Source organism: Bidens hawaiensis, unplaced genomic scaffold (genome assembly GCF_021521415.1).
Source record: "Bidens hawaiensis isolate Kalapana, Puna unplaced genomic scaffold, B.hawaiensis_p1.1 tig00041825_1, whole genome shotgun sequence".
Taxonomy (NCBI): domain Eukaryota; kingdom Viridiplantae; phylum Streptophyta; class Magnoliopsida; order Asterales; family Asteraceae; genus Bidens; species Bidens hawaiensis.
In genome coordinates, this window is record NW_027497412.1 from 38455 (window position 1) to 47788 (window position 9334).

The 9334-nt window shown below is 36.9% G+C and overlaps 2 pseudogenes across 2 annotated transcripts; both read left to right on the plus strand.

The window, feature by feature from the left end:
* Positions 1-1025: 1025 nt before the first annotated feature.
* Positions 1026-3289, plus strand: LOC143593197 (UDP-URONIC ACID TRANSPORTER 1-like; annotated as a pseudogene). The gene is made up of 4 exons (XR_013146059.1): positions 1026-1504; positions 1736-1839; positions 1945-2173; positions 2834-3289. The product of XR_013146059.1 is annotated as a UDP-URONIC ACID TRANSPORTER 1-like (transcript).
* A 2241-nt stretch (positions 3290-5530) lies between these two features.
* On the plus strand, positions 5531-9023 carry LOC143593193 (RNA-dependent RNA polymerase 6 pseudogene; annotated as a pseudogene). Its single transcript, XR_013146056.1, has 3 exons — positions 5531-5561; positions 5642-7824; positions 8143-9023. The product of XR_013146056.1 is annotated as an RNA-dependent RNA polymerase 6 pseudogene (transcript).
* Positions 9024-9334: the final 311 nt, after the last annotated feature.

The window sequence follows — 9334 nt, forward strand, 5'->3', positions numbered from 1 at the left end:
AGCTAGAAAAAAGCTCGGCTCGAAAAAGCTCGATTATAAATGAGCTCGACTCGACTTGGCTCAATTTCTAAACAAGCCAAGCTCGAGCCAGGGTAAGCTCGGCTCGTGGCTCGGTATTGGCTCGACTCGTTAGCTCGGCTCATTGGCTCGTTTAGATTAAACCCTAAATTTTAATGTCTATATATAATAATATCATACAAAGAAATAATTAAATAAAAATTATACATATATTATCTCACTCGATACTTAAAACCTTATAAAAGAATAATGAAAATGAAACATATAAATTTATAAATTTTCTAGTTTATAAGTTTTATATGATATGTATGTTAAAATTATATTTTTTGTATTTTATATATCAAAATTTATAAAATATAAAATAATAAATTAATAAATAAAAAATAAAAAAATTTAAAAAAATTAAAGGAGCCCGGCTCGATGAGCTCGATCACGGCTTGAGCTTTAAACAAGCCGAGCTCGAGCTCCAATTTTCAGCTCGATAAATAAAACGAGCCGAGCTCGAGCCAGCTCGATTAAGTTCGAGCTCGAGCTCGAACACGCTCTGGCTCGACTCAACTCGGCTCGTTTACAGCCCTAATCGGTACCAACATGGTGGCCTTATATTTTCATAACATATATTTTATTTTTTAAATGGTCATCTAAATTATTGTTGTCACTTAATCATACGATCATCTCAATTTCTTAAATATCAAAGCATAAGATATTATAATAACACATTCCTGGAAAAAAAAAACCTCATACTTTAACTCACCTATATCACTATCTCACCTCAACACATGGGCTTAGAATCATACCCATTCAAAAAGTAACTACAATCGATAATTTCATTGCTTGTTAAATTACATTTTCTATCAAAAACAACCTAATAATTTAAAGGCAAAAACTATGAACAACACTTGTTCCAAGTTCCAACATAAAACACCTCCTAACAAATTCACCCCATCCCAATAACCCAAGATCCAAAATAATGACACTCCACTTCAATAACCCATCTTCATTCCATAGATCCACTGACCAAAATGTCAGCTTCATCTTCATCTTCATCTTCATCTTCACAAATATTATTCATATCCTCACTCATCATCCTCTGGTACTCCTCAAACATCGGTGTCCTCCTCTTAAACAAACTACTCCTCTCCACTTACAACTTCAAGTTCCCAATCTTCCTCACAATGTGCCACATGTCAGCCTGTGCCATCCTCAGTTACATCTCCATCGTCTTCCTTAAACTTGTCCCCTTCCAGAAGATCAAATCCAGGTCCCAGTTTTTAGGATTGCCACTCTCAGCATTGTCTTCTGTGGGTCGGTTGTCGGTGGCAATATTTCCTTGAGATTCTTGCCCGTTTCGTTTAATCAGGCTGTCGGTGCCACCACGCCGTTTTTTACGGCCTTGTTTGCTTATTTGATGACTTTGAAGACAGAGTCTTGGGTTACTTATTGTGCTCTTGTGCCTGTTGTTACTGGTGTTGTCATTGCTAGTGGGGTGTGTGCTTTAACCCTTTGTTGAATTAGTTAATTAATTGCTTGATCTCGTCTTGATTCATGCCCGATTTTCGTATATAAAGTTATAAAGTACAAATCTTTAGTTATTGAGCAGGATCTTGATCTGTAGTTTGATGTTAATATGCCATTGATTTAAGTTGACTAAAAGTGTATTTTAGACTTTTTAACAAATCTGATCATCATTCGAAACTAATTAAGTTATTTTTGACAGGGTGAGCCGAGTTTTCATGTATATGGATTTATAATGTGCATAAGTGCGACCGCTGCTAGGGCCTTCAAGTCGGTTCTTCAAGGGATCTTACTTTCTTCCGAGGGGTAATTTGTTTTCCGCTCGAATGATGTATTGATTATGTATATTATAGATAATATTTGTTATGGTTGATATTAACGTTTAGTGTATGATTTGACGTGTGTTTGTAGGGAGAAATTGAATTCTATGAATTTGTTGCTATATATGTCTCCGGTTGCTATTATTGTTTTGTTACCGGCTGTACTTGTGATGGAACCGGATGTGATAGATGTTACCGTCTCTCTTGCAATGGAGCATAGGTTCATGTGGGTGCTGCTTTTGATTAACTCAACTATGGCTTATGCAGCTAACTTGACTAACTTTTTGGTGACTAAGAACACGAGTGCATTGACACTGCAGGTTTGTTACTCACCGTCTTGAATCCTTTTGCATTGCTTGTATTGATTAATGTGGTCGTAACGGGTTGGGTATGTTTGATTGAACAATTAATGTATCTACAAAAGTTGTATTCTTAAATTGATTATCGGTTTATATTGATAAAATGATTTGGAAGGTTGTAACTTGTAAGCATTTGAAGACCATTTAAGTGACTTTTGACACATTTGGCCCGTTTGACTAGTTCTTCTATAGCTACTTTTTTCCTATTTAAGTTAATATAGAAAAATCTGAAATGACCCATTGTCATGTGATCAATTTTCAAACGCTGATGATTTATATCGATTTTTATTAATAATCTGAGAGTAAATTTTCTCTCTGCAGCGTTCGTTGTAGAGCTCAATTGTTTATAGAAGTTATATTCAGAAACTTAAAAAGTAACTTCTCTTAAAGTCAAATTATTAGTCGGCTTGACCTAAAAAGTCAAAGCAGTTTACCAAAGCCGAGTCCAAGAGGACCTTTGTACTTTTACATCAAATGGAGTAGGAATCGGTTCCTTTAACTTAATTGTACGTTTTTCAAAAGCTGGTGTAAACTTTTTATAAAACTAAGTATAATATAATGCATAGTTTTATGAAAACAAGATATTTTGTCTTGGAATTGAGCTTTGTAAATAACGATCAGGTACTTGGGAATGCCAAAGGAGCGGTGGCAGTCGTTATCTCAATACTTCTTTTCAGAAACCCAGTGACAGTTGTAGGCATAGCTGGTTACTCGATGACGGTTATGGGGTGGTTGCTTATGGAGAAGCCAAGAGAAGATTCCAATGATATTTGCAGCCAGTCACCTTTTGTATGTGGAGTATGTGGATCTATGATTAAAAATGGCGAGAAGACGAGTATTCTTTTATTAACGGATTTAATGAAACTTTAATGAGCATATAATAGAGTTTTTATACGCAGGTTCTAGTCTATCTAATGAATATTTGGCTGTTTTTATTTAGAAAAAGTTTGTTTGTATTCGATTGTGGTATGTAATTTGTTAGCATTAGATTTGACTATTTCAAAGTCAATATTGTTATGTGGCTTGTTCCTGTTAACTATCCTGCTATTATTCATGGTTTGCACTATTGTATCTTGCCATAAAACTGTTAGGTTCTTGGTTTAGTAATTGCAGATTTGGTGATGATTTAAAGCTGATTAGTTAAAATAAAAGGATAAATAGGTTTTTTTTATTTAGTTTTTTAGTGTTTTTTTTATTTAGTTTAAAACACTAACAAAGTGCTAGAACCGCCAAATACAAACACCAACGATTAACACATTTTGTACTAAAATATATTCTAAAAAACAAACACATTGTGGTCTGCGCGAGGCGGACAAAAGAGGTGAAAAGAAGCTTTTAGAAAAAAAAATAATAACACCACCTAATACTCTAAAATGTTAAACATGTCAAAATATGAAATTTGATTTAGCGTTAAGCAAAGGGTCAGGCTAAGCGTACCCCCTCCCTTGCTAAGCATTAATGTACGGCCTTCCTCAAATAAAAGATTCTTTCAAGAGTTAATTGGTTTTCAACTAACTTAGTTTCATAAAATGGTTTTTATAAAACACCAATAAGATTTATTAAATTCTTCGATTTTATATAAAATCTTTTTTATGTAAGATATTTAGTCTTGCAAATAAAACTACTCACATGTTGTAAATTATTATTTTCACATCTCTACAACATAACCCAAGTATTTCACTTCAATGGTTAAAATATTTTTTGGTTTATCCATCCAAAATCTCTACGCATTCCATTATTATATTTAACGTAACCGTTTTAGGCAAAGTTAAGTCTTCAAGGTAGGTTTTAATGAAAGACATTCCCTAAGTGGAATTACTCTTTCAACTATTATTTGGATTTCAAATAATACGCATTTAAACAAATTTGTTTATATATTTTATAAACTTTTCCTAAGTTTATAAAACTACCATTTATATTACATAGAGATTTCTTCCAATGAGTTGAACTTGTAATTTCTCCATCTTCAATCTTGGATGTAGAATATTCAATACACTTTGATGATTAATCTTGCAATTCTTCATCATCAATGTTGATGTAGAAATCTTCATGTAACACTCTATGAATTAAACTTTCTTAATTCCACCATAACTGATCGTAGGTGTGTAGTCTTCATTAAGTGCTTCAACTTGCTTAATTGTGACTAATGATGATCAATCAAGTGTTATGGGACATGTGTGTGAAATATAGCATCATTGATGACTAATTCTATTTTATGTCACATTGTTTTTTCAACACTAGTTGATACAAAAAGCTAGGTCATTAGTACTTAACGTAATACAAAACACCTAACCCAAACTACTTAAACCCTACTTTATTTGATCATGGTGTCATGTAGCAAACCTGAAAGTGAAGATCACGTTAGGCCAAGTCTTCACTTACACCACCAAATCAACATTGAGGCGGCTAAAGTTGATATCCACCCATATCGTGGCTATGAAACCAATAAGATAATCGGGTAAACTACGATCATACCTAGAATTCATAAAAACAAAATCAATATAAAAAAACAGAGCATATGGACGAAAGATAAATTGAGTCAAACAATTGAAGATGATGAAATGTGAAAACCGATACCTACAAAAGCTGTAGTATCTAAAAATGCGTTGATTATCCAGACCATTTCATGAACTATTAATCACTGAACAAGAACGAAAATGATGAATGAACGAAAATGTTGCTCATAAAACCAACATTAAATCAGCTAACACAAAGAGGGGTTTTGGAATTTGGGCATATTAATCAACATTTTCTTGATTTTCAATAAATGTTGTATAAGTTATGTTGTTATTATTATTGTCTAAATGTAGGGTTATATTTATCATTCTGCATTTGATCGTTAGAATGAATTTCCGTTTCCTGTTAACCTAATGTAGGGTTATATTCTTATTCTGCATTTGGTTCGTTTATTATTTATAAATTCATTAACTTTTTACATGCATTTTCATTATTTTATTATATATTTTAAGAAAACCTCAAACGAGCCTAAGCTTGGCTCGAGCTCGTGTGCAGTACCTTAAACGAGCCATAGCACGACTCGAGCCAAAAGAGTTAAAGATTATAAATACACAAGGCTCGTTAAGGCTTCATGAGCCTAAACGATCTTGTATGGGCTCGATATAAAAACGAGCTTTACTTGAGTAGCTTGCGAGCGGCTCGGCTTGTTTGCACCCCTAGTTTTGACTAATAATAACTGTGGGTTTGGTGTTAATCATTTACAGGTTTGATAATAATAGTTGACGAAAATGGACTCAGAATAGAGAGTTGATTGTCACACAAGTCGGCGTAGGTGGTTTTGGTAACCAAGTCACCGCACAGATGCTTTTAGATTATCTTGAGGAAACATCTGGTCAAATATGGAGATGCAGATTGAAAAAGTCTTTAACTCCACCTGCGACATACCCCGATTTTGCTGCCAACCTTGACCAGATCACGATACAAAAAATCACGCGGTTATTAAGTGTAATTATAAACTTGAGTTTTTGGTGCGGGACATTAACGATATGAAAGAATATACGGACTTCTCGGAGTCGTTCATGGTTTTGGTTTTTCAGTTGGGTTCATGTCCGTTAATATCTTATCGAACCGCTGATGATGACATTGTGAACACGTACCCGTTTGAGATGTTGGATGACGACGACCCATGGATCCGAACCACTGATTTCACTCCAAGTGGCGCGATTGGGAGGTGCAATACTTACCGGGTCAAGATCCGGATTCGTGATGGGTCGAAAGTAAAGAAAGCTCTAGACTTTCTGAAAGATCAACGAGTACACATCGAACGACGTAACACGAAACTCAGATCACAAAACGAGCCTGAGTTTGGGTTCGCCTTACCCGACCCATTTTTCTCGATTCATTACAAGCCTGACATCTCTTTTAAAGTCATGTTCTTGGTCAATTCGGTCTTACACAGATGCATCATAAATCAGCATCAGTTCACCGAAAAAGTGTTTTGACTTGCTAAGAAGTGAACACGAGGAAGTTAACATGGCTGCTTTACAGCACATTTGTTCTTACCGACACCCGTTGTACGACGGGTTTAAACGGTTGAAAATCGTTCAAGAATGGCTGTTAAAGACTCCGAAGCTGATTGAAAAACAATCGGAGCAGAACGATGTCATTGGAGTTAGAAGACTACTCATCACTCCAACTAAAGCTTACTCGTTGCCACCCGAAGTTGAATTGTCAAACCGTGTCCTTCGCCACTACCGAGACGTGTCCGATCGGTTTTTACGGGTCACCTTCATGGATGAAGGCATGCGAACATTAAACAATAATGTTCTTAACTTTTACCCTGCCCCGATCGTTAGAGACATCACAGCAAGCGTTAGTGCACAAACACAACAATGTTCAGGCGCATTAAAGATATTATAACCAACGGGTTTCATCTATCTGGCCGACGATATTGTTTTTTGGCTTTTTCGGCAAACCAACTTTGCGATCGGTCCGCGTGGTTTCTTGCTGAAAATGAAAAGATTACGTGCAAAAGTATCCGAACATGGATGGGACGTTTTACCAATAAAAATGTCGCAAAATGTGCGGCTCGAATGGGCCAATGCTTTTCATCAACATACGCGACGGTTGAGGTCCCACGACATGAAGTTATAATGAAGCTGGAAGACGTGAAAAGAAATGGGTATACCTTTTCCGATGGAATTGGTAAAATTTCACCCGAATTAGCACTTGAAGTTGCTGAAAAACTGCAATTAACTGATAATCAACCGTGCGCGTATCAGATTCGGTACGCGGGTTGTAAGGGTGTTGTCGCCTGCTGGCCCCATATGAAAGGCGAAAGCATCAAACTTGCCTTGAGACAGAGCATGGACAAGTTCGAATCTGATCATTCGATTCTTGAAATCTGTTCTTGGACCCGTTTACAACCTGGGTTCTTAAACCGGCAGATCATTACTTTGCTCTCGGCATTGGACGTTAAAGATGAAGTCTTTTGGGACATGCAGATGAAAATGGTTACAAAGTTGAATTTGATGCTTGAAAACACCCAAGTGGCGTTTGATGTAATTAACGCTTCGTGTGCTGAAAGCGGGAACACGGCTTCAATCATGTTGGGTTTGGGTTTTGACCCGAGAACCGAACCGCATTTGCGAGGTATGTTGAGTAGCATACGCGTCGCACAACTTGAAGATTTACGGGATAAATCGAGAATTTTTTTGAATGATGGGAGGTGGTTGATGGGCTGTTTTGATGAGCTGGCGGTTCTTGAACAGGGTCAGTGTTTTATTCAAGTATCGAATCCGTCGGTTGAGAATTGTTTTGCGAAACATGGGTCGAGGTTTAGTGAAAGGACCAGGAATTTGACGGTTATCGAGGGTGATGTGATAATTGCAAAGAACCCGTGTCTTCATCCGGGTGATGTTCGGGTTTTGAAAGCGGTTAATGTTCCGGGTTTGGAACATTTGTTTGATTGTTTGATATTTCCTCAAAAGGGGGACCGGCCCCACACGGATGAAGCTTCTGGAAGCGACCTTGATGGCGACTTGTATTTTGTTACATGGGATGAAAATCTTATACCGCCTAGTAAAAGGAATTGGCCCCCGATGGAGTATACTGCTGCTGAAGCTAAAGAATTAACACGTGAAGTTAATCAGATGGTAATTTATTATTATTATTATTATTATTATTATTATTATACTCTTTCTAGCTGCATAGTATCCAATAAGCTGTATTGGGTATGGAGGGCATATTTTAAGGGCAAAATGATCATTTTTTTCTTCAAATTATGTTCTGTGATAAACTGCTGACTTAACTGACTTCAGTTTTGCTCATCCAAAATGCAACTTTTTTCTATATCTTCTGATTATGCAACTTTCAAAATTTGTTCCCAATTTTGAAGCTAAAATAAAAGTTAGGTTTTGTTTTACTTTTCTAGTCTAATTCTAAATTATTAATATTATTATTATTTCCAACAGGACATAATTGGGTTCTTCACAAGAAACATGGTCAACGACAGTCTAGGGACAATTTGCAACGCGCATGTTGTTCATGCTGACTTAAGTGATTACGGGCCCTTGATGAAAAATGCATAAAGTTAGCTGGACTAGCAGCGACAGCTGTCGATGTCCCAAAAACCGGTACAGTAGTCAACATGCCACATCAGTACAGGCCAAAGCTGTACCCTGATTTCATGGGTAAAGAAGAATTTCAAAGTTACAAATCTGAGAAAATTCTCGGGAAGTTATACCGCCAGATCAAAAATTTCTATGATAAAGAGAAAGATGTCACACCAGGTCCCGAGCAGGAAATCCTCCCTTCGAGCATACCATATGATAAAGACCTCGCAGTTGCTGACTCTGAAAGTTTTCTAGATGATGCGTGGGGATGTAAGTTATCATATGACTGACAACTATATGGGCTTCTCGGGCAGTACAAAGTGGCCCGTGAAGAAGAAATTGTAACAGGTCATATTTGGTCGATGCCAAAGCACAGTAGCAAGAAACAAGGCGAGATGAAGGATAAAATCAAGCATGCTTATAGTGCTTTACGGAAGGATTTCCGGAAGGTGTTTGACCACCTCGGTGCTGAGTTTGACCATGTGTCTGAAGAGGAAAGAAATTTGATTTTTGAGAAAAAAGCATCTGCGTGGTATCAAGTTGCGTATCATCCGGTTTGGGTGAAGAAAGCTTTGGAGTTGCAAGAGCCAGATCAGGAGGGTGCAATGGTAAATTTGAGTTTTGCTTGGATTGCGGCGGATTATCTTGCAAGGATTAAGATCAAGCGTAGGGGAGCGGGGCTCGGGAATTCTGATAAACCGATCGATACGCTTGGCCGTTATATTGCTGACCGGATTTGACCAACTCGGGGTAGGTGGTGACAACTTTCAAATGGGATGAAGTTGAAAGTTGCTCAGAGTGAAAGGATGACTTTTTCGGGTTTATCGGATTGGGTTTTGTGTTTGTCAAAATCTATCCGGGTTCTGAGCAAGTATATGATGCCTTAATTAGGTTGTCAGTTTTCGTCTTATTACTAAGATGGCCTGGCATTATATTATGTTAATTTGGGATATGGCATGTAACAGGTAGCATTAGGACACCTATTGGTCCATTTGAAGAATACACCCATTGTAAATAGTCAGATTTTCGTGTCTATAAAATCCTATGGAAA